We start from the raw sequence: 23,485 nt of genomic DNA, 5'->3' as shown, positions 1-23,485 counted from the left end.
GTTCTGTTGCTGCTGCTTCTGCTGGTGGAGCTGCTGCTGCTGCTGTTGCTGCTGGTGTTGCTGCTACTTTTGATGCTGCTGATTCTGTTGCTGCTTCTGTCACTGGTGTTGCTTTTGTTGCTGTTGCTGGTGCTGCTGCTGTTGCTACTGCTCCTGCTGATGATGTTGCAGCTGCTGCTGTTGCTGTTGTTCCTGCTGCTGTTGCTGCTGGTGTTGCTGCTGATGTTGCTGTTGTTGTTGATGTTGTAGCTGCTGCTGGTGTTGCTACTGCTGTTGCTCTTGCTGCTGTTGCTGGTGCTCTGGCTGCTGCTGCTGCTATAGTTGCTGGTGTTGGTGCTGATGCTGCTGCTCCTCTTGCTCCTGCTGTTGCTGTAGCTATTGCTGATACTGCTGCTGTTGCTGTTGCTGATTGTGGAGCTGCTGCTCCTATTGCTGTTGCTGCTGGTGTTGCTGCAGCTTCTGTTGCTGCTGCTGCTGGTGGTGGAGCTAGTGCTGCTGTTGCTGCTGTTGCTGGTGCTGTGGCTGCTATTGCTGCTGTTGTTGGTGCTGATGCTGCTGCTCCTCTTGCTTCTGCTGTTCCTGTAGCTATTGCTGATACTGCTGCTGTTGCTACTGCTGATAGTGGAGCTGCTGCTCCTGTTGCTGTTGCTGCTGGTGTTGCTGCTACTTTTGTTGCTGCTGCTGATAATGTTGCTGCTGCTGTTGCTGGTGCTGGTTTTGCAGCTGATGCTGTTGCTGGTGCTGGTGTTGCTGCTCTTCTTGCTGCTGCTGTTGCTGCTGTTGCTGCTGCTGGTGCTGCTGTTGTTGCTGGTGCGGGTTTTGCTGCTGTTCTTGCTGCTGCTGCTGTTTCGGCTGTTGCTGCTGCTGCTGATGTTGCTGCTGCTGGAGGTGGAGCTGCTGCTGCTGCTGCAGGTAATGCTGCTACTTTTGTCGCTGCTGCTGCTGATGGTACTGCTGCTGTTGCTATTGCCGCTGGTATTGCTGCTTCTGTTGTTGGTGTTGCTGCTGCTGTTGCTATTGCTGTAGATGCTGTATTTACTGCTGATGCCGGTTCTGCTGATGTTGTGGTTGCTGTGGCTGTTGTTGCTGCTGTTGCTTGTACTGGTACTGCTGCTGTTGCTTCAGTTAAAGCTGATGTTGCTGCGTGTGCAGTTGCTGCTGCTGCTGCTGCAGTTGCTGCTTGTGCTGGTGTTGCTATTACTGCTGGTTTTGCTGCTGGTTCTGTTGCTGCTGCTGCTGGTGGTGGAGCTGCTGCAGCTGTTGCTTTTGCTGCTGGTGTTGCTGCTTCAGTCACTGGTGTTGCTGCGGTTGTTGCTGCTGTTGCTGTGCTGGTGCTGCTGTTGTTGCTGCGGCTACTGCTGCTGATTGTGCTGCTCCTGCAGTTGTTGTTGTTTCTGCTGTTGCTGGTGCTGCTGTTGTCGTGGTTGCTGTGGATGTTGTTGCTTTTGTTGCTGGTGCTGCTGCTGCTGGTGCTGCTGTTGTTGTTGGTGCTGGTGTTGCTGCTGTTCTTGCTGCTGCTGTTGCTGGTGTTGCTATTACTGTTGATGTTGCTTTTAGTTCTGCTGCTGCAGCTGCTGCTCGTGGAGCTGCTACTGCTGTTGCTGTTGCTGCTGGTGTTGCTCCTACTTTTGTTGCTGCTGCTGCTGATGTTGCTGCTGCTGTTGCTGTTGCTGCTGGTGTTGCTGCTTCTGTCGTAGGTGTTGCTGCTTCTGGTGGTGTTGCTGCTGTTGCTGGTGCTGTGGCTGCTGCTGCTGCTATTGTTGCTGGTGTTGGTGCTGAAGCTGCTGCTCCTCTTGCTCCTGCTGTTGCTGTAGCTATTGCTGATACTGCTGCTGTTGATGCTGCTGATTGTGGAGCTGCTGCTCCTGTTGCTGTTGCTGCTGGTGTTGCTGCTGGTTCTGTTGCTGCTGCTGCTGGTGGTGGAGCTACTGCTTATGTTGCTGTTGTTGCTGGTGTTGCTGCTGGCTCTGTTACTGCTGCTGCTGCTGCTGTTGTTTCTGCTACTTTTGTCGTTGCTGCTGCTGCTGATGTTACTGCTGCTGTTGCTGTTGCTGCTGGTGTTACTGCCTCTGTCGTTGGTGTTGCTGCTGCAGTTGCTATTGCTGTAGATGCTGTATTTCCGGCAGTTACCGGTTCTGCTGATGTTGTGGTTGCTGCGGTTGTTGCTTGTGCTGTTGCTTGTGCTGGTGCTGCTGCTGTTGCTTCAGGTAAAGCTGATGTTGCTGCTGGTGCAGTTGCTGCTGGTGCTGGTGTTGCTATTACTGCTGGTTTTGCTGCTGGTTCTGTTGCTGCTGCTGCTGGTGGTGGAGCTGCTGCGGCTGTTGCTTTTGCTGCTGGAGTTGCTGCTTCTGTCACTGGTGTTGCTGCGGCTGTTGCTGCTGTTGCTGGTGCTGGTGCTGCTGTTGTTGCTGCGGCTACTGCTGCTGATTGTGCTGCTCCTGCAGTTGCTGTTGTTTCTGCTATTGCTGGTGCTGCTGTTGTCGTGGTTGCTGTGGCTGTTGTTGCTGTTGTTGCTGGTGCTGGTGTTGTTGCTGATCTTGCTGCTGCTGTTGCTGCTGTTGCTCGTGTTGCTATTACTGCTGTTGTTGCTGCTGGTTCTGTTGCTCCTGCTGCTCATGGATCTGCTGCTGCTGTTGCTGTGGCTGCTGGTGTTGCTGCTACTTTTGTTCCTGCTGCTGTCGTTGCTGCTGTTCCTGCTGCTGTTTCTGCTCATGTTGATGCTGCTGGTGCTGCTGGTGTTGCAGCTGCTGTTGCTGTTGCTGCTGTTGCTGCTGCTGGTTCTGCTGTTGCTGCTGCTGCTGCTGGTGTTGCAGCTGCTGTTGCTGTTGCTGCTGTTGCTGCTGCTGGTTCTGCTGTTGTTGCTGCTGCTGCTGCTGGTGTTGCAGCTGCTGTTGCTGTTGCTGCTGCTGTTGTTGCTGCTGCTGGAGTTGCTACCGCTGTTGCTGTTGCTGCTGGTGTTGCTGCTGGTTCTGTTGCTGCTGCTGTTGCTGGTGGAGCTGCTGCAGCTGCTGCTGTTGCTGCTGGTGTTACTGCTCCTTTGTTGCTGCTGCTGATGATGCTGCTGCTGCTGTTGTTGTTGCTGGTGCTGTTGCTGCTGTTCTTGCTGCTGCTGTTGCTGCTGTTGCTGTTGTTGCTATTACTGCTGCTGTTGCTGCTGGTTCTGTTGCTGCTGCTGCTGCTGTTGGAGCTGCTGCTGCTGTTGCTGTTGCTCCAGGTGTTGCTGCTACTTTTGTTGCTTCTGCTGTTGTTGCTGCTATTGTTGCTGCTGGTTCTGCTGGTGGTGCTGCTGCTGGTGCTACTGGTGTTGCTACTGCTGTTGCTGTTGCTGCTGTTGCTGGTGTTGCTATTACTGCTGGTGTTGCTGCTGGTTCTGTTGCTGTTGCTGCTGCTGGTGGAGCTGCTGCTGCTGCTGTTGCTGCTGGTGTTGCTGCTACTTTTGTTGTTGCTGCTGCTGTTGTTGCTTCTGTCACTGGTGTTGCTGCGGCTGTTGTTGCCTTTGTTTCTATTGCTGGTGCTGCTGCTGTTGCTACTGCTCCTGCTGCTGATGTTGCCGCTGCTGCTGTTGCTGTTGTTCCTGCTGCTGGTTCTGCTGGTGTTGCAGCTGCTGTTGCTGCTGGTGTTGCTGCTGATGTTGTTGTTGTTGCTGATGTTGTAGCTGCTGCTGGTGTTGCTACTGCTGTTGCTGTTGCTGCTGTTTTTGGTGCTGTGGCTGCTGCTGCTGCTATTGTTGCTGGTGTTGGTGCTGATGCTGCTGCTCCTCTTGCTCCTGCTGTTGCTGTAGCTATTGCTGATACTGCTGCTGTTGCTGCTGCTGATTGTGGAGCTGCTGCTCCTGTTGCTGCTGCTGCTGGTGGTGCAGCTACTGCTGCTGTTGCTGTTGTTGCTGGAATTGCTGCTGGTTCTGTTGCTGCTGCTGCTGCTGCAGGAGTTGCTGCTACTTTTGTCGCTGCTGCAGCTGATGTTACTGTTGCTGTTGCTGTTGCTGCTGGTGTTGCTGCCTCTGTCACCGGTGTTGCTGCGGCTGTTGTTGCTGTTGTTGCTGTTGCTGGTTCTGCTGCTGTTGCTACTGCTACTGCTGCTGATTTTGCTGCTCATGCAGTTGTTGTTGTTCATGCTGTTGATGGTGCTGCTGTTGTTGTGGTTGCTGTGGCTGTTGTTACTGCTATTGCTGGTGCTGCTGCTGATGCTACTGCTGGTGCTGCTGCTGTTCTTGCTGTTGCTGCTGTTGCTGCTGCTGCTGATGTTGCTGCTGCTGCTGTTGCTGTTGTTCCTGCTGCTGGTTCTGCTGGTGTTGCAGCTGCTGTTGCTGCTGGTGTTGCTGCTGATGTTGCTGTTGTTGCTGATGTTGTTGCTGCTGCTGGTGTTGCTACTGTTGTTGCTGTTGCTGCTGTTGATGCTACTACTTTTGTTGCTACTGCTGATGATAATGCTGCTGCTGTTGCTGTTGCTGCTGGTGTTGCTGCTTCTATCGCTGGTCTTGCTCCAGCTGTTGTTGCTGCTATAGCTATTGCTGCTACTGCTGCTCTTGTTGCTGCTATAGCTATTGCTGCTACTGCTGCTGCTGCTGCTGGTGGAGCTGCTGTTGCTGCTGCTGTTGCTCCTGGTGTTGCTGCTACTTTTGTTGCTGCTGTTGTTGTTGCTGCTGTTGCTGCTGCTGGTTCTGCTGGTGTTGCTGCTGCTGGTGCTGCTGGTGTTAATACTGCTGTTGCTGTTGCTGCTGTTGCTGGTGTTGCTATTACTGCTGGTGTTGCTGCTGGTTCTGTTGCTGCTGCTTCTGCTGGTGGAGCTGCTGCTGCTGCTGTTGCTGCTGGTGTTGCTGCTACTTTTGATGCTGCTGATTCTGTTGCTGCTTCTGTCACTGGTGTTGCTTTTGTTGCTGTTGCTGGTGCTGCTGCTGTTGCTACTGCTCCTGCTGATGATGTTGCAGCTGCTGCTGTTGCTGTTGTTCCTGCTGCTGTTGCTGCTGGTGTTGCTGCTGATGTTGCTGTTGTTGTTGATGTTGTAGCTGCTGCTGGTGTTGCTACTGCTGTTGCTCTTGCTGCTGTTGCTGGTGCTCTGGCTGCTGCTGCTGCTATAGTTGCTGGTGTTGGTGCTGATGCTGCTGCTCCTCTTGCTCCTGCTGTTGCTGTAGCTATTGCTGATACTGCTGCTGTTGCTGTTGCTGATTGTGGAGCTGCTGCTCCTATTGCTGTTGCTGCTGGTGTTGCTGCAGCTTCTGTTGCTGCTGCTGCTGGTGGTGGAGCTAGTGCTGCTGTTGCTGCTGTTGCTGGTGCTGTGGCTGCTATTGCTGCTGTTGTTGGTGCTGATGCTGCTGCTCCTCTTGCTTCTGCTGTTCCTGTAGCTATTGCTGATACTGCTGCTGTTGCTACTGCTGATAGTGGAGCTGCTGCTCCTGTTGCTGTTGTTGCTGGTGTTGCTGCTGGATCTGTTGCTGCTGCTGCTGCTGCAGGAGTTGCTGCTACTTTTGTCGCTGCTGCAGCTGATGTTACTGCTGCTGTTGCTGTTGCTGCTGGTGTTGCTGCCTCTGCCTCTGGTGTTGCTGCGGCTGTTGTTGCTGTTGTTGCTGTTGCTACTGCTCCTGCTGCTGATTTTGCTGCTCCTGCAGTTGTTGTTGTTCATGCTGTTGATGGTGCTGCTTTGTTGTGGTTGCTGTGGCTGTTGTTGCTGCTGTTGCTGGTGCTGCTGCTGTTGCTACTGCTGGTGCTGCTGCTGTTCTTGCTGTTGCTGCTGATGTTGCTGCTGCTGCTGTTGCTGTTGTTCCTGCTGCTGGTTCTGCTGGTGTTGCAGCTGCTGTTGCTGCTGGTGTTGCTACTGCTGTTGCTGTTGCTGCTGTTGGTGGTGTTGCTGCTGCTGTTGCTGTTGCTGCAGATGCTGAATTTCCTGCTGTTGCCGGTGCTGCTGCTGCTGGTGCTGCTGTTGTTGCTGGTGCTGGTGTTCCTGCTGTTCTTGCTGCTGCTGTTGCTGGTGTTGCTATTACTGCTGCTGTTGCTGCTGGGTCTGTTGCTGCTGCTGCTGCTGGTGGAGCTGCTGCTGCTGTTGCTGTTGCTGCTGGTGTTGCTGCTACTTTTGTTGCTGCTGCTGTTGTTGCTGCTGTTGCTGTTGCTGGTTCTGCTGGTGTTGCTGCTGCTGGTGCTGCTGGTGTTGCTACTGCTGTTGCTGTTGCTGCTGCTGCTGAAATGCTATTACTGATGGTGTTGCTGCTGGTTCTGTTGCTGCTGCTGCTGGTGGAGCTGATGCTGCTGCTGTTGCTGCTGGTGTTGCTGCTAATTTTGTTGCTTTTGCTGCTGTTGCTGCTTCTGTCACTGGTGTTGCTGCGGCTGTTGTTGCTTTTCTTGCCTTTGCTGGTGCTGCTGCTGTTGCTACTGCTCCTGCTGCTGATGTTGCTGCTGCTGATGTTGCTGTTGTTCCTGCTGCTGGTTCTGCTGGTGTTGCTGCTGATGTTGCTCTTGTTGCTGATGTTGTAGCTGCTGCTGGTGTTGCTACTGCTGTTGCTGATGCTGCTGTTGCTGGTGCTGTGGCTGCTGCTGCTGCTATTGTTGCTGGTGTTGGTGCTGATGCTGCTGCTCCTCTTGCTCCTGCTGTTGCTGTAGCTATTGCTGATACTGCTGCTGTTGCTGCTGCTGATTGTGGAGCTGCTGCTCCTGTTGCTGTTGCTGCTGGTGTTGCTGCTGCTTCAGTTGCTGCTGCTGCTGGTGTTGCTGCTGGTTCTGTTGCTGCTGCTGCTTCTGCAGGAGTTGCTGCTACTTTTGTCGCTGCTGCAGCTGATGTTTCTGCTGCTGTTGCTGATGCTGCGGGTGTTGCTGCCTCTGTCACTGGTGTTGCTGCGGCTGTTGTTGCTGTTGTTGCTGCTGCTGGTTTTGCTGCTGTTGCTACTGCTCCTGTTGCTGATTTTGCTGCTCCTGCAGTTGTTGTTGTTCATGCTGTTGATCGTGCTGTTGTTGTTGTGGTTGCTGTGGTTGTTCCTGCTGCTATTGCTAGTGCTGCTGTTGTTGCTGCTGCTGGTGCTGCTGCTGTTCTTGCTGTTGCTGCTGCTGCTGATGTTGCTGCTGCTGCTGTTGCTGTTGTTCCTGCTGCTGGTTCTGCTCATGTTGCAGCTGCTGTCGCTGCTGGTGTTGCTGCTGATGTTGCTGTTGTTGCTGATGTTGTTGCTGCTGCTGGTGTTGCTACTGCTGTTGCGGTTGCTGCTGTTGCTGGTGCTGTGGCTGCTATTGCTGCTGGTGTTGGTGCTGATGCTGCTGCTGGAGCTGCTGCTGCTGTTGCTGTTGCTGCTGTTGGTTCTGCTGGTGTTGCTGCTGCTGGTGCTGCTGGTGGTGCAGCTGCTGTTGCTGTTGCTGCTGCTGTTGTTGCTGCTGCTGGTGTTGCTATTTCTGTTGCTGTTGCTGCTATTGCTGGTGCTGTGGCTGCTGCTGCTGCTATTGCTGCTGGTGTTGGTGCTGCCGCTGCTCCTCTTGCTACTGCTTCTGCTGTTGCTGGTGCTGTGGCCGCTGTGGCTGCTATTGCTGCTGGTGTTGTTGCTGCTGCTGCTGCTGGTCCTCTTGCTCCTGCTGTTGCTGTCGCTATTGCTGCTACTGCTGCAGTTGCTGCTGCTGGTTGTGGAGCTGCTGCTGCTGTTGCTGTTGCTGCTGGTGTTGCTGCTACTTTTGTTGCTGCTGCTGATAATGTTGCTGCTGCTGTTGCTGGTGCTGGTTTTGCAGCTGATGCTGTTGCTGGTGCTGGTGTTGCTGCTCTTCTTGCTGCTGCTGTTGCTGCTGTTGCTGCTGCTGGTGCTGCTGTTGTTGCTGGTGCGGGTTTTGCTGCTGTTCTTGCTGCTGCTGCTGTTTCGGCTGTTGCTGCTGCTGCTGATGTTGCTGCTGCTGGAGGTGGAGCTGCTGCTGCTGCTGCAGGTAATGCTGCTACTTTTGTCGCTGCTGCTGCTGATGGTACTGCTGCTGTTGCTATTGCCGCTGGTATTGCTGCTTCTGTTGTTGGTGTTGCTGCTGCTGTTGCTATTGCTGTAGATGCTGTATTTACTGCTGATGCCGGTTCTGCTGATGTTGTGGTTGCTGTGGCTGTTGTTGCTGCTGTTGCTTGTACTGGTACTGCTGCTGTTGCTTCAGTTAAAGCTGATGTTGCTGCGTGTGCAGTTGCTGCTGCTGCTGCTGCTGTTGCTGCTTGTGCTGGTGTTGCTATTACTGCTGGTTTTGCTGCTGGTTCTGTTGCTGCTGCTGCTGGTGGTGGAGCTGCTGCAGCTGTTGCTTTTGCTGCTGGTGTTGCTGCTTCAGTCACTGGTGTTGCTGCGGTTGTTGCTGCTGTTGCTGTGCTGGTGCTGCTGTTGTTGCTGCGGCTACTGCTGCTGATTGTGCTGCTCCTGCAGTTGTTGTTGTTTCTGCTGTTGCTGGTGCTGCTGTTGTCGTGGTTGCTGTGGATGTTGTTGCTTTTGTTGCTGGTGCTGCTGCTGCTGGTGCTGCTGTTGTTGTTGGTGCTGGTGTTGCTGCTGTTCTTGCTGCTGCTGTTGCTGGTGTTGCTATTACTGTTGATGTTGCTTTTAGTTCTGCTGCTGCAGCTGCTGCTCGTGGAGCTGCTACTGCTGTTGCTGTTGCTGCTGGTGTTGCTCCTACTTTTGTTGCTGCTGCTGCTGATGTTGCTGCTGCTATTGCTGTTGCTGCTGGTGTTGCTGCTTCTGTCGTAGGTGTTGCTGCTTCTGGTGGTGTTGCTGCTGTTGCTGGTGCTGTGGCTGCTGCTGCTGCTATTGTTGCTGGTGTTGGTGCTGAAGCTGCTGCTCCTCTTGCTCCTGCTGTTGCTGTAGCTATTGCTGATACTGCTGCTGTTGATGCTGCTGATTGTGGAGCTGCTGCTCCTGTTGCTGTTGCTGCTGGTGTTGCTGCTGGTTCTGTTGCTGCTGCTGCTGGTGGTGGAGCTACTGCTTATGTTTCTGTTGTTGCTGGTGTTGCTGCTGGCTCTGTTACTGCTGCTGCTGCTGCTGTTGTTTCTGCTACTTTTGTCGTTGCTGCTGCTGCTGATGTTACTGCTGCTGTTGCTGTTGCTGCTGGTGTTACTGCCTCTGTCGTTGGTGTTGCTGCTGCAGTTGCTATTGCTGTAGATGCTGTATTTCCGGCAGTTACCGGTTCTGCTGATGTTGTGGTTGCTGCGGTTGTTGCTTGTGCTGTTGCTTGTGCTGGTGCTGCTGCTGTTGCTTCAGGTAAAGCTGATGTTGCTGCTGGTGCAGTTGCTGCTGGTGCTGGTGTTGCTATTACTGCTGGTTTTGCTGCTGGTTCTGTTGCTGCTGCTGCTGGTGGTGGAGCTGCTGCGGCTGTTGCTTTTGCTGCTGGAGTTGCTGCTTCTGTCACTGGTGTTGCTGCGGCTGTTGCTGCTGTTGCTGGTGCTGGTGCTGCTGTTGTTGCTGCGGCTACTGCTGCTGATTGTGCTGCTCCTGCAGTTGCTGTTGTTTCTGCTATTGCTGGTGCTGCTGTTGTCGTGGTTGCTGTGGCTGTTGTTGCTGTTGTTGCTGGTGCTGGTGTTGTTGCTGATCTTGCTGCTGCTGTTGCTGCTGTTGCTCGTGTTGCTATTACTGCTGTTGTTGCTGCTGGTTCTGTTGCTCCTGCTGCTCATGGATCTGCTGCTGCTGTTGCTGTGGCTGCTGGTGTTGCTGCTACTTTTGTTCCTGCTGCTGTCGTTGCTGCTGTTCCTGCTGCTGTTTCTGCTCATGTTGATGCTGCTGGTGCTGCTGGTGTTGCAGCTGCTGTTGCTGTTGCTGCTGTTGCTGCTGCTGGTTCTGCTGTTGCTGCTGCTGCTGCTGGTGTTGCAGCTGCTGTTGCTGTTGCTGCTGTTGCTGCTGCTGGTTCTGCTGTTGTTGCTGCTGCTGCTGCTGGTGTTGCAGCTGCTGTTGCTGTTGCTGATGCTGTTGCTGCTGCTGGAGTTGCTACCGCTCTTGCTGTTGCTGCTGGTGTTGCTGCTGGTTCTGTTGCTGCTGCTGTTGCTGGTGGAGCTGCTGCAGCTGCTGCTGTTGCTGCTGGTGTTACTGCTCCTTTGTTGCTGCTGCTGATGATGCTGCTGCTGCTGTTGTTGTTGCTGGTGCTGTTGCTGTGTTCTTGCTGCTGCTGTTGCTGCTGTTGCTGTTGTTGCTATTACTGCTGCTGTTGCTGCTGGTTCTGTTGCTGCTGCTGCTGCTGTTGGAGCTGCTGCTGCTGTTGCTGTTGCTCCAGGTGTTGCTGCTACTTTTGTTGTTTCTGCTGTTGTTGCTGCTATTGTTGCTGCTGGTTCTGCTGGTGGTGCTGCTGCTGGTGCTACTGGTGTTGCTACTGCTGTTGCTGTTGCTGCTGTTGCTGGTGTTGCTATTACTGCTGGTGTTGCTGCTGGTTCTGTTGCTGTTGCTGCTGCTGGTGGAGCTGCTGCTGCTGCTGTTGCTGCTGGTGTTGCTGCTACTTTTGTTGTTGCTGCTGCTGTTGTTGCTTCTGTCACTGGTGTTGCTGCGGCTGTTGTTGCCTTTGTTTCTATTGCTGGTGCTGCTGCTGTTGCTACTGCTCCTGCTGCTGATGTTGCCGCTGCTGCTGTTGCTGTTGTTCCTGCTGCAGGTTCTGCTGGTGTTGCAGCTGCTGTTGCTGCTGGTGTTGCTGCTGATGTTGTTGTTGTTGCTGATGTTGTAGCTGCTGCTGGTGTTGCTACTGCTGTTGCTGTTGCTGCTGTTTTTGGTGCTGTGGCTGCTGCTGCTGCTATTGTTGCTGGTGTTGGTGCTGATGCTGCTGCTCCTCTTGCTCCTGCTGTTGCTGTAGCTATTGCTGATACTGCTGCTGTTGCTGCTGCTGATTGTGGAGCTGCTGCTCCTGTTGCTGCTGCTGCTGGTGGTGCAGCTACTGCTGCTGTTGCTGTTGTTGCTGGAATTGCTGCTGGTTCTGTTGCTGCTGCTGCTGCTGCAGGAGTTGCTGCTACTTTTGTCGCTGCTGCAGCTGATGTTACTGTTGCTGTTGCTGTTGCTGCTGGTGTTGCTGCCTCTGTCACTGGTGTTGCTGCGGCTGTTGTTGCTGTTGTTGCTGTTGCTGGTTCTGCTGCTGTTGCTACTGCTACTGCTGCTGATTTTGCTGCTCATGCAGTTGTTGTTGTTCATGCTGTTGATGGTGCTGCTGTTGTTGTGGTTGCTGTGGCTGTTGTTACTGCTATTGCTGGTGCTGCTGCTGATGCTACTGCTGGTGCTGCTGCTGTTCTTGCTGTTGCTGCTGTTGCTGCTGCTGCTGATGTTGCTGCTGCTGCTGTTGCTGTTGTTCCTGCTGCTGGTTCTGCTGGTGTTGCAGCTGCTGTTGCTGCTGGTGTTGCTGCTGATGTTGCTGTTGTTGCTGATGTTGTTGCTGCTGCTGGTGTTGCTACTGTTGTTGCTGTTGCTGCTGTTGATGCTACTACTTTTGTTGCTACTGCTGATGATAATGCTGCTGCTGTTGCTGTTGCTGCTGGTGTTGCTGCTTCTATCGCTGGTCTTGCTCCAGCTGTTGTTGCTGCTATAGCTATTGCTGCTACTGCTGCTCTTGTTGCTGCTATAGCTATTGCTGCTACTGCTGCTGCTGCTGCTGGTGGAGCTGCTGTTGCTGCTGCTGTTGCTCCTGGTGTTGCTGCTACTTTTGTTGCTGCTGCTGTTGTTGCTGCTGTTGCTGCTGCTGGTTCTGCTGGTGTTGCTGCTGCTGGTGCTGCTGGTGTTAATACTGCTGTTGCTGTTGCTGCTGTTGCTGGTGTTGCTATTACTGCTGGTGTTGCTGCTGGTTCTGTTGCTGCTGCTTCTGCTGGTGGAGCTGCAGCTGCTGCTGTTGCTGCTGGTGTTGCTGCTACTTTTGATGCTGCTGATTCTGTTGCTGCTTCTGTCACTAGTGTTGCTTTTGTTGCTGTTGCTGGTGCTGCTGCTGTTGCTACTGCTCCTGCTGATGATGTTGCAGCTGCTGCTGTTGCTGTTGTTCCTGCTGCTGTTGCTGCTGGTGTTGCTGCTGATGTTGCTGTTGTTGTTGATGTTGTAGCTGCTGCTGGTGTTGCTACTGCTGTTGCTCTTGCTGCTGTTGCTGGTGCTCTGGCTGCTGCTGCTGCTATAGTTGCTGGTGTTGGTGCTGATGCTGCTGCTCCTCTTGCTCCTGCTGTTGCTGTAGCTATTGCTGATACTGCTGCTGTTGCTGTTGCTGATTGTGGAGCTGCTGCTCCTATTGCTGTTGCTGCTGGTGTTGCTGCTGCTTCTGTTGCTGCTGCTGCTGGTGGTGGAGCTACTGCTGCTGTTGCTGCTGTTGCTGGTGCTGTGGCTGCTATTGCTGCTGTTGTTGGTGCTGATGCTGCTGCTCCTCTTGCTCCTGCTGTTCCTGTAGCTATTGCTGATACTGCTGCTGTTGCTACTGCTGATAGTGGAGCTGCTGCTCCTGTTGCTGTTGCTGCTGGTGTTGCTGCTGCTTCTGTTGCTGCTGCTGCTGGTGGTGGAGCTACTGCTGCTGTTGCTGTTGTTGCTGGTGTTGCTGCTGGATCTGTTGCTGCTGCTGCTGCTGCAGGAGTTGCTGCTACTTTTGTCGCTGCTGCAACTGATGTTACTGCTGCTGTTGCTGTTGCTGCTGGTGTTGCTGCCTCTGTCTCTGGTGTTGCTGCGGCTGTTGTTGCTGTTGTTGCTGTTGCTAGTGCTCCTGCTGCTGATTTTGCTGCTCCTGCAGTTGTTGTTGTTCATGCTGTTGATGGTGCTGCTTTGTTGTGGTTGCTGTGGCTGTTGTTGCTGCTGTTGCTGGTGCTGCTGCTGTTGCTACTGCTGGTGCTGCTGCTGTTCTTGCTGTTGCTGCTGATGTTGCTGCTGCTGCTGTTGCTGTTGTTCCTGCTGCTGGTTCTGCTGGTGTTGCAGCTGCTGTTGCTGCTGGTGTTGCTGCTGATGTTGCTGTTGTTGCTGATGTTGTTGCTGCTGCTGGTGTTGCTACTGCTGTTGCTGTTGCTGCTGTTGGTGGTGTTGCTGCTGCTGTTGCTGTTGCTGCAGATGCTGTATTTCCTGCTGTTGCCGGTGCTGCTGCTGCTGGTGCTGCTGTTGTTGCTGGTGCTGGTGTTCCTGCTGTTCTTGCTGCTGCTGTTGCTGGTGTTGTTATTACTGCTGCTGTTGCTGCTGGGTCTGTTGCTGCTGCTGCTGCTGGTGGAGCTGCCGCTGCTGTTGCTGTTGCTGCTGGTGTTGCTGCTACTTTTGTTGCTGCTGCTGTTGTTGCTGCTGTTGCTGCTGCTGGTTCTGCTGGTGTTGCTGCTGCTGGTGCTGCTGGTGTTGCTACTGCTGTTGCTGTTGCTGCTGCTGCTGAAATGCTATTACTGCTGGTGTTGCTGCTGGTTCTGTTGCTGCTGCTGCTGGTGGAGCTGATGCTGCTGCTGTTGCTGCTGGTGTTGCTGCTAATTTTGTTGCTTTTGCTGCTGTTGCTGCTTCTGTCACTGGTGTTGCTGCGGCTGTTGTTGCTTTTCTTGCCTTTGCTGGTGCTGCTGCTGTTGCTACTGCTCCTGCTGCTGATGTTGCTGCTGCTGATGTTGCTGTTGTTCCTGCTGCTGGTTCTGCTGGTGTTGCTGCTGATGTTGCTCTTGTTGCTGATGTTGTAGCTGCTGCTGGTGTTGCTACTGCTGTTGCTGATGCTGCTGTTGCTGGTGCTGTGGCTGCTGCTGCTGCTATTGTTGCTGGTGTTGGTGCTGATGCTGCTGCTCCTCTTGCTCCTGCTGTTGCTGTAGCTATTGCTGATACTGCTGCTGTTGCTGCTGCTGATTGTGGAGCTGCTGCTCCTGTTGCTGTTGCTGCTGGTGTTGCTGCTGCTTCTGTTGCTGCTGCTGCTGGTGTTGCTGCTGGTTCTGTTGCTGCTGCTGCTTCTGCAGGAGTTGCTGCTACTTTTGTCGCTGCTGCAGCTGATGTTTCTGCTGCTGTTGCTGATGCTGCGGGTGTTGCTGCCTCTGTCACTGGTGTTGCTGCGGCTGTTGTTGCTGTTGTTGCTGCTGCTGGTTTTGCTGCTGTTGCTACTGCTCCTGTTGCTGATTTTGCTGCTCCTGCAGATGTTGTTGTTCATGCTGTTGATCGTGCTGCTGTTGTTGTGGTTGCTGTGGCTGTTCCTGCTGCTATTGCTAGTGCTGCTGTTGTTGTTGCTGCTGGTGCTGCTGCTGTTCTTGCTGTTGCTGCTGCTGCTGATGTTGCTGCTGCTGCTGTTGCTGTTGTTCCTGCTGCTGGTTCTGCTCATGTTGCAGCTGCTGTCGCTGCTGGTGTTGCTGCTGATGTTGCTGTTGTTGCTGATGTTGTTGCTGCTGCTCGTGTTGCTACTGCTGTTGCGGTTGCTGCTGTTGCTGGTGCTGTGGCTGCTATTGCTGCTGGTGTTGGTGCTGATGCTGCTGCTGGAGCTGCTGCTGCTGTTGCTGTTGCTGCTGTTGGTTCTGCTGGTGTTGCTGCTGCTGGTGCTGCTGGTGGTGCAGCTGCTGTTGCTGTTGCTACTGCTGTTGTTGCTGCTGCTGGTGTTGCTATTTCTGTTGCTGTTGCTGCTATAGCTGGTGCTGTGGCTGCTGCTGCTGCTATTGCTGCTGGTGTTGGTGCTGCCGCTGCTCCTCTTGCTACTGCTTCTGCTGTTGCTGGTGCTGTGGCCGCTGTGGCTGCTATTGCTGCTGGTGTTGTTGCTGCTGCTGCTGCTGGTCCTCTTGCTCCTGCTGTTGCTGTCGCTATTGCTGCTACTGCTGCAGTTGCTGCTGCTGGTTGTGGAGCTGCTGCTGCTGTTGCTGTTGCTGCTGGTGTTGCTGCTACTTTTGTTGCTGCTGCTGATAATGTTGCTGCTGCTGTTGCTGGTGCTGGTTTTGCAGCTGATGCTGTTGCTGGTGCTGGTGTTGCTGCTCTTCTTGCTGCTGCTGTTGCTGCTGTTGCTGCTGTTGCTGCTGCTGGTGCTGCTGTTGTTGCTGGTGCGGGTTTTGCTGCTGTTCTTGCTGCTGCTGCTGTTTCGGCTGTTGCTGCTGCTGCTGATGTTGCTGCTGCTGCTGTTGCTGCTGTTGCTAGTGCTGTTGCTGCTGCTGTTGCTATTGCTGTAGATGCTGTATTTCCTGCTGTTGCCGGTTCTGCTGATGTTGTGGTTGCTGCGGCTGTTGTTGCTGCTGTTGCTTGTGCTGGTGTTGCTGCTGTTGCTTCAGTTAAAGCTAATGTTGTGGCTGGTGCAGTTGCTGCTGCTGCTGCTGCAGTTGCTGCTGGTGCTGGTGTTGCTATTACTGCTGTTGTTGCTGCTGGTTCTGTTGCTGCTAATCATGCTGCTGGAGCTGCTGCTGCTGTTGCTGTTGTGCTGGTGTTGCTGCTTCTTTCACTGGTGTTGCTGCAGCGGTTGCTGTTGTTGCTGGTGCTGGTGCTGCTGTTGTTGCTGCGGCTGCTGCTGCTGATTGTGCTGCTCCTGCAGTTGCTCTTTTTTCTACCGTAGCTGGTGCTGCTGTTGTCGTGGTTGCTGTGGCTGTTGTTGCTTTTGTTGCTGGTGCTGCTGCTGGTGGTGCTGCTCTTGTTGCTGGTGCTTGTGTTGCTGCTTCTGTCATTGGTGTTGCTCCTGCTTTTGCAATTGCTGTAGAAGCTGTATTTCCTGCTGTTTCCGGTTCTGCTGATGTTGTAGTTGCTGCGGCTGTTGTTGCTGCTGTTGCTTGTGCTGTGGCTGCGGCTGCTACTATTGCTGCTGGTGTTGGTGCTGCTGCTCCTCTTGCTCCTGCTGTTGCTGTAGCTATTGCTGCTACTGCTGCTGTTGCTACTGCTGGTGGTGGAGCTGCTGCTGCTGCTGGTGGTGTTGCTGCTACCTTTGTTGCTCTTTCTGCTGAAGATGCTGCGGCTGTTGCTGTTGCTACTCTTGTTGCTGCTTCTGTCGCTGGTTTTGCTCCAGCTGTTGTTGCTGCTGTAGCTATTGCTGTTACTGCTGCTGTTGCTACTGCTGGTGGTGGAGCTGCTGCTGCTGCTGCTGGTGTTGCTGCTACTTTTGTCGCTGCTGCTGCTGATGTTGCTGCTGCTGTTGCTGTTGCTGCTGGTGTTGCTGCTTCTGTCGTAGGTGTTGCTGCTGCTGGTGTTGCTGTTGCTGCTGCTGCTGTTGCTGCTATTGTTGCTGTTGCTGGAGGTGGAGCTGCTGCTGCTGCTGCAGGTAATGCTGCTACTTTTGTCGCTGCTGCTGCTGATGGTACTGCTGCTGTTGCTGTTGCCGCTGGTGTTGCTGCTTCTGTTGTTGGTGTTGCTGCTGCTGTTGCTATTGCTGTAGATGCTGTATTTACTGCTGATGCCGGTTCTGCTGATGTTGTGGTTGCTGTGGCTGTTGTTGCTGCTGTTGCTTGTACTGGTACTGCTGCCATTGCTTCAGTTAAAGCTGATGTTGCTGCTTGTGCAGTTGCTGCTGCTGCTGCTGCTGCAGTTGCTGCTGGTGCTGGTGTTGCTATTACTGCTGGTTTTGCTGCTGGTTCTGTTGCTGCTGCTGCTGGTGGTGGAGCTGCTGCAGCTGTTGCTTTTGCTGCTGGTGTTGCTGCTTCAGTCACTGGTGTTGCTGCGGTTGTTGCTGCTGTTGCTGTGCTGGTGCTGCTGTTGTTGCTGCGGCTACTGCTGCTGATTGTGCTGCTCCTGCAGTTGTTGTTGTTTCTGCTGTTGCTGGTGCTGCTGTTGTCGTGGTTGCTGTGGATGTTGTTGCTTTTGTTGCTGTTGCTTGTGCTGGTGCTGCTGCTGTTGCTTCAGGTAAAGCTGATGTTGCTGCTGGTGCAGTTGCTGCTGGTGCTGGTGTTGCTATTACTGCTGGTGTTGCTGCTGGTTCTGTTGCTGCTGCTGCTGGTGGTGGAGCTGCTGCGGCTGTTGCTTTTGCTGCTGGAGTTGCTGCTTCTGTCACTAGTGTTGCTGCGGCTGTTGCTGCTGTTGCTGGTGCTGGTGCTGCTGTTGTTGCTGCGGCTACTGCTGCTGATTGTGCTGCTCCTGCAGTTGCTGTTGTTTCTGCTATTGCTGGTGCTGCTGTTGTCGTGGTTGCTGTGGCTGTTGTTGCTGTTGTTGCTGGTGCTGGTGTTGTTGCTGATCTTGCTGCTGCTGTTGCTGCTGTTGCTCGTGTTGCTATTACTGCTGTTGTTGCTGCTGGCTCTGTTGCTGCTGCTGCTCATGGATCTGCTGCTGCTGTTGCTGTGGCTGCTGGTGTTGCTGCTACTTTTGTTCCTGCTGCTGTCGTTGCTGCTGTTCCTGCTGCTGTTTCTGCTCATGTTGATGCTGCTGGTGCTGCTGGTTTTGCAGCTGCTGTTGCTGTTGCTGCTGTTGCTGCTGCTGGTTCTGCTGTTGTTGCTGCTGCTGCTGGTGTTGCAGCTGCTGTTGCTGTTGCTGCTGTTGCTGCTGCTGGTTCTGCTGTTGTTGCTGCTGCTGCTGCTGGTGTTGCAGCTGCTGTTGCTGTTGCTGCTGCTGTTGTTGCTGCTGCTGGAGTTGCTACCGCTGTTGCTGTTGCTGCTGGTGTTGCTGCTGGTTCTGTTGCTGCTGCTGTTGCTGGTGGAGCTGCTGCAGCTGCTGCTGTTGCTGCTGGTGTTACTGCTCCTTTGTTGCTGCTGCTGATGATGCTGCTGCAGCTGTTGTTGTTGCTGGTGCTGCTGTTGCTGTTCTTGCTGCTGCTGTTGCTGCTGTTGCTGTTGTTGCTATTACTGCTGCTGTTGCTGCTGGTTCTGTTGCTGCTGCTGCTGCTGTTGGAGCTGCTGCTGCTGTTGCTGTTGCTCCAGGTGTTGCTGCTACTTTTGTTGCTTCTGCTGTTGTTGCTGCTATTGTTGCTGCTGGTTCTGCTGGTGTTGCTGCTGCTGGTGCTATTGGTGTTGCAACTGCTGTTGCTGTTGCTGCTGTTGCTGGTGTTGCTATTACTGCTGGTGTTGCTGCTGGTTCTGTTGCTGTTGCTGCTGCTGGTGGAGCTGCTGCTGCTGCTGTTGCTGCTGGTGTTGCTGCTACTTTTGTTGTTGCTGCTGCTGTTGTTGCTTCTGTCACTGGTGTTGCTGCGGCTGTTGTTGCCTTTGTTTCTATTGCTGGTGCTGCTGCTGTTGCTGCTGCTCCTGCTGCTGATGTTGCCGCTGCTGCTGTTGCTGTTGTTCCTGCTGCTGGTTCTGCTGGTGTTGCAGCTGCTGTTGCTGCTGGTGTTGCTGCTGATCTTGTTGTTGTTGCTGATGTTGTAGCTGCTGCTGTTGTTGCTACTGCTGTTGCTGTTGCTGCTGTTTTTGGTGCTGTGGCTGCTGCTGCTGCTATTGTTGCTGGTGTTGGTGCTGATGCTGCTGCTCCTCTTGCTCCTGCTGTTGCTGTAGCTATTGCTGATACTGCTGCTGTTGCTGCTGCTGATTGTGGAGCTGCTGCTCCTGTTGCTGTTGCTGCTGGTGTTGCTGCTGCTTCTGTTGCTGCTGCTGCTGGTGGTGGAGCTACTGCTGCTATTGCTGTTGTTGCTGGAATTGATGCTGGTTCTGTTGCTGCTGCTGCTGTTGCAGGAGTTGCTGCTACTTTTGTCGCTGCTGCAGCTGATGTTACTGTTGCTGTTGCTGTTGCTGCTGGTGTTGCTGCCTCTGTCACTGGTGTTGCTGCGGTTGTTGTTGCTGTTGTTGCTGTTGCTGGTTCTGCTGCTGTTGCTACTGCTACTGCTGCTGATTTTGCTGCTCCTGCAGTTGTTGTTGTTCATGCTGTTGATGGTGCTGCTGTTGTTGTGGTTGCTATGGCTGTTGTTACTGCTATTGCTGGTGCTGCTGCTGATGCTACTGCTGGTGCTGCTGCTGTTCTTGCTGTTGCTGCTGTTGCTGCTGCTGCTGATGTTGCTGCTGCTGCTGTTGCTGTTGTTCCTGCTGCTGGTTCTGCTGGTGTTGCAGCTGCTGTTGCTGCTGGTGTTGCTGCTGATGTTGCTGTTGTTGCTGATGTTGTTGCTGCTGCTGCTGTTGCTACTGCTGTTGCTGTTGCTGCTGTTGCAGGTGCTGTGGCTGCTATTGCTGCTGGTGTTGGTGCTGATGCTGCTGCTCCTCTTGCTCCTGGTGTTGCTGTAGCTATTGCTGATACTGCTGCTGTTGCTGCTGCTGATTGTGGAGCTGCTGCTGCTGTTCCTGTTGCTGCTGGTGTTGCTGCTGGATCTGTTGCTGCTGCTGCTGCTGCTGGTGGTGGAGCTGCAGCTGCTGTTGCTGTTCTTGCTGCTGGTTCTATTGCTGCTGCTGCTGCTGGTAGAGATGCTGCTGCTGTTGCTGTTGCTGCTGGTGTTGCTGCCACTTTTGTTGCTCTTGCTGCTGATGATGCTGCTGCTGTTGCTGTTGCTGATGGTGTTGCTGCTTCTGTCGCTGGTGTTGCTGCGGCTGTTGTTGCTGCTGTAGCTATTGCTGCTATTGCTACTGTTGCTACTGCTGGTGCTGGAGCTGCTGCTGCTGCAGCTGGTGTTGCTGCTACTTTTGTTGCTGCTGCTGCTGATGTTCCTGCTGCTGTTGCTGTTGCTGCTGGTGTTGCTGCTTCTGTCGCTGGTTTTGCTGCGGCTGTTGTTGCTGTTGTTGCTGTTGCTGCTGCTCCTGCTGCTGATTTTGCTGCTCCTGCAGTTGCTGTTGTTCCTGCTGCTGGTGCTGCTGTTGTTGTGTTTGCTGTGGCTGTTGTTGCTGCTACTGCTGGTGCTGCTGCTGCTGCTGCAGCTGGTGCTGCTGTTTTTACTGGTGCGGGTGTTGCTGCTGTTCTTGCTGATGCTGCTGCTGATGTTGCTGCTGCTGCTGTTGCTGCTGTTGCTAGTGCTGTTGCTGCTGCTGTTGCTATTGCTGTAGATGCTGTATTTCCTGCTGTTGATGCTTCTGCTGATGTTGTGGTTGCTGCGGCTGTTGTTGCTGCTGTTGCTTGTGCTGGTGCTGCTGCTGTTGCTTCAGGTAAAGCTAATGTTGCTGCTGGTGCAGTTGTTGCTGCTGCTGCTGCAGTTGCTGCTGGTGCTGGTGTTGCTATTACTGCTGGTGTTGCTGCTGGTTCTGTTGCTGCTGCTGCTGCTGCTGAAGCTGCTTCTGCTGTTGCTGTTGCTGCTGGTGTTGCTGCTTCTGTCACTGGTGATGCTGCGGCTGTTGCTGCTGTTGCTGGTGCTGGTGCTGCTGTTGTTGCTGCGGCTACTGCTGCTGATTGTGCTGCTCCTGCAGTTGCTGTTGTTTCTGCTGTTGCTGGTGCTGCTGTTGTCGTGGTTGCTGTGGCTGTTGTTGCTGTTGTTGCTGGTGCTGCTGTTTCTGGTGCTGTTGTTCTTGCTGTTGCTGGTGTTGCTGCTGTTCTTGCTGCTGCTGTTGCTGCTGTTGCTATTACTGCTGCTGTTGCTGCTGGTTCTGTTGCTGCTGCTGCTGCTGGTGGAGCTGCTGCTGCTGTTGCTGTTGCTCCTGGTGTTGCTGCTACTTTTGTTGCTGCTGCTGTTGTTGCTGCTGTTGCTGCTGCTGGTTCTGCTTGTGTTGCTGGTGTTGCTACTGCTGTTGCTGTTGCTGCTGTTGCTGGTGTTGTTATTACTGCTGTTGTTGCTGGTGTTGCTGCTGGTTCTGTTGCTGCTGCTGCTGGTGGAGCTGCTGCTGCTGCTGTTGCTGGTGTTGCTATGACTGCTGGTGTTGCTGCTGGTTCTGTTGCTGCTGCTGCTGCTGGTGGAGCTGCTGCAGCTGCTGCTGTTGCTGCTGGTGTTGCTGCTACATTTGTTGCTACTGCTGATGATGCTGCTGCTGCTGTTGTTGTTGTTGCTGCTGTTGCTGCTTCTGTCACTGGTGTTGCTGCGGCTGTTGTTGCTGTTGTTGCTGTTGCTGGTGCTGCTGCTGTTGCTACTGCTCCTGCTGCCGATGTTGCTGCTCCTGCAGTTGTTGTTGTTCATGCTGTTGCTGGTGCTGCTGTTGTTGTGGTTGCTGTGGCAGTTGTTGCTGCTATTGCTGGTGCTGCTGCTGTTGCTGCTGCTGGTGCTGCTGTTGTTGCTGGTGCGGGTGTTGCTGCTGTTCTTGCTGGTGCTGCTGTTGCTGCTGCTGCTGATGTTGCTGCTGCTGCTGTTGCTGTTGTTCCTGCTGCTGGTTCTGCTGGTGTTGCAGCTGCTGTTGCTGCTGGTGTTGCTGCTGATGTTGCTGTTGTTGCTGATGTTGTTGCTGCTGCTGGTGTTGCTACTTCTGTTGCTGTTGCTGCTGTTGCTGGTGCTGTGGCTGCTATTGCTGCTGGTGTTGGTTCTGATGCTGCTGCCCCTCTTGCTCCTGCTGTTGCTGTAGCTATTGCTGATACTGCTGCTGTTGCTGCTGCTGATTGTGGAGCTGCTGCTTTGCTGTTGCTGTTGCTGCTGGTGTTGCTACGGTATCTGTTGCTGCTGCTGCTGGTGGTGGAGCTGCAGCTGTTGTTGCTGTTGTTGCTGCTGCTTCCGTTGCTGCTGCTGCTGCTGGTGGAGCTGCTGCTGCTGTTGCTGTTGCTGCTGGTGTTGCTGCTACTTTTGTTGCTCTTTCTGCTGATGATGCTGCTGCTGTTGCTGTTGCTGCTGGTGTTGCTGCTTCTGTCGCTGGTGTTGCTGTGGCAGTTGTTGCTGCTGTAGATATTGCTGCTATTGCTACTGTAGCTACTGCTGGTGCTGGACCTGCTGCTGCTGCAGCTGGTGTTGCTGCTACTTTCGTTGCTGCTGCTGCTGATGTTGCTGAGGCTGTTGCTGTTGCTGCTGGTGTTGCTGCTTCTGTCGTAGGTGTTGCAGCTGCTGGTGGTGTTGCTACTGTTGCTGGTGCTGTGGCTGCTGCTGCTATTGCTGCTGGTGTCGGTGCTGCTGCTCCTCTTGCTCCTGCTGTTGCTATAGCTATTGCTGCTGATTCTGCTGTTGCTGCTGGTTTTGGAGCTGCTGCTGCTGCTGGTGCTACTGCTAATTATGTGGCTGCTGCGGATGATGTTGCTGCTTCTGTTGCTGTTCCTGCTGTTGTTGCTGCTACTTACGTGGCTGCTGCTGATGATGATGCTGCTGCTGTTGCTGGTGCTGTGGCTACTGCTGCTGCTATTGCTGCTGGTGTCGGTGCTGCTGCTCCTCTTGCTCCTGCTGTTGCTGTAGCTATTGCTGCTGATTCTGCTATTGCTGCTCGTTTTGGAGCTGCTGCTGCTGCTGGTGCTACTGCTAATTATGTGGCTGCTGCGGATGATGTTGCTGCTTCTGTTGCTGTTCCTGCTGTTGTTGCTGCTACTTTTGTTGCTGCTGCTGATGATGATGCTGCTGCTGTTGCTGTTGCTGCTGGTGTTGCTGCTTCTGTCGATGGTCTTGCTCTGGCTGTTGTTGCTGCTATAGCTATTGCTGCTACTGCTGCAGTTGTTGCTGCTGGTGGTGGAGCTGCTGCTACTGCTGCTGGTGTTGCTGCTACTTTGGTCGCTGCTGCTGCTGATGTTGCTGCTGCTGTTGCTGTTGCTGCTGGTGTTGCTGCTTCTGTCATTGGTGTTGCTGCTGCTGGTGTTGCTGTTGCTGTTGCTGCTGTTGGTGGTGTTGCTGCTGCTGTTGCTGTTGCTGCAGATGGTGTATTTCCTGCTGCTGCCGGTGCTGCTGATGTTGGGGTTGCTGCGGCAATTGTTGCTGCTGTTGCTTTTGCTGGTGCTGCTGCTGTTGCTGCAGTTGATGCTGATGCTGCTGTTTTTGCAGTTGCTGCAGCATCTTCTGCAGTTGCTGCTGGCGCTGGTGTTGCTATTACTGCTGGTGTTGCTGCTGTTTCTGTTGCTGCTGCTGCTGGTGGTGGAGCTGCTGCTGCTGTTGCTGTTGCTGCTGGTGTTGCTGCTACTTTTGTTGCTGCTGCTGATGATGATGCTGCTGCTGTTGTTGTTGCTGCTGGTGTTGCTGCTTCTGTCGCTGGTGTTGCTGCGGCTGTGTTGCTATTGTTGCTGTTGCTGGTGCAGTTGCTGCTGCTCCTGCTGCTGATATTGCTGCTCCTGAAGTTGCTGTTGTTCCTGCTGCTGGTGCTGCTGTTGTGTTTGCTGTGGCTGTTGTTGCTGCTATTGCTGGTGCTGCTGCTGCTGCTGGTGCTGCTGTTTTTACTGGTGCGGGTGTTGCTGCTGTTCTCGCTGCTGCTGCTGCTGATGTTGCTGCTGCTGCTGTTGCTGCTGTTGCTAGTGCTGTTGGTACTGCTGTTGCTATTGCTGTAGTTGCTGTATTTCCTGCTGTTGCCGGTTCTGCTGATGTTGTTGTTGCTGCGGCTATTGTTGCTGCTGTTGCTTGTGCTGGTGCTGCTGCTGTTGCTTCAGGTAAAGCTAATGTTGCTGCTGGTGCAGTTGTTGCTGCTGCTGCTGCAGTTGCTGCTGGTGCTGGTGTTGCTATTACTGCTGGTGTTGCTGCTGGTTCTGTTGCTGCTGCTGCTGCTGTTGGAGCTGCTGCTGCTGTTGCTGTTGCTGCTGGTGTTGCTGCTTCTGTCACTGGTGTTGCTGCAGCTGTTGCTGCTGTTGCTGGTGCTGGTGCTGCTGTTGTTGCTGCGGCTACTGCTGCTGATTGTGCTGCTCCTGCAGTTGCGGTTGTTTCTGCTGTTGCTGGTGCCGCTGTTGTCCTGGATGCTGTGGCTGTTGTTGCTGTTGTTGCTGGTGCTGCTGCTGCTGGTGCTGCCGATGTTACTGGTGCTG

General features: G+C 53.9%; 2 pseudogenes; both read right to left on the bottom strand.

Moving 5' to 3' along the window:
• The window catches only part of LOC121288082, a 38,925-nt pseudogene extending 31,612 nt beyond the window's left edge, over window positions 1–7,313 (bottom strand).
• Window positions 7,314–9,699: 2,386 nt separating this feature from the next.
• LOC121288077 lies at window positions 9,700–22,721 on the bottom strand (annotated as a pseudogene).
• Window positions 22,722–23,485: the final 764 nt, after the last annotated feature.

The sequence above is a fragment of the Carcharodon carcharias genome, chromosome 2, assembly GCF_017639515.1.
Source record: "Carcharodon carcharias isolate sCarCar2 chromosome 2, sCarCar2.pri, whole genome shotgun sequence".
Lineage (NCBI taxonomy): Eukaryota > Metazoa > Chordata > Chondrichthyes > Lamniformes > Lamnidae > Carcharodon > Carcharodon carcharias.
The sequence above is the reverse complement of the archived record's forward strand: the minus strand, read 5'-3'. Positions and strand labels throughout refer to the sequence as shown.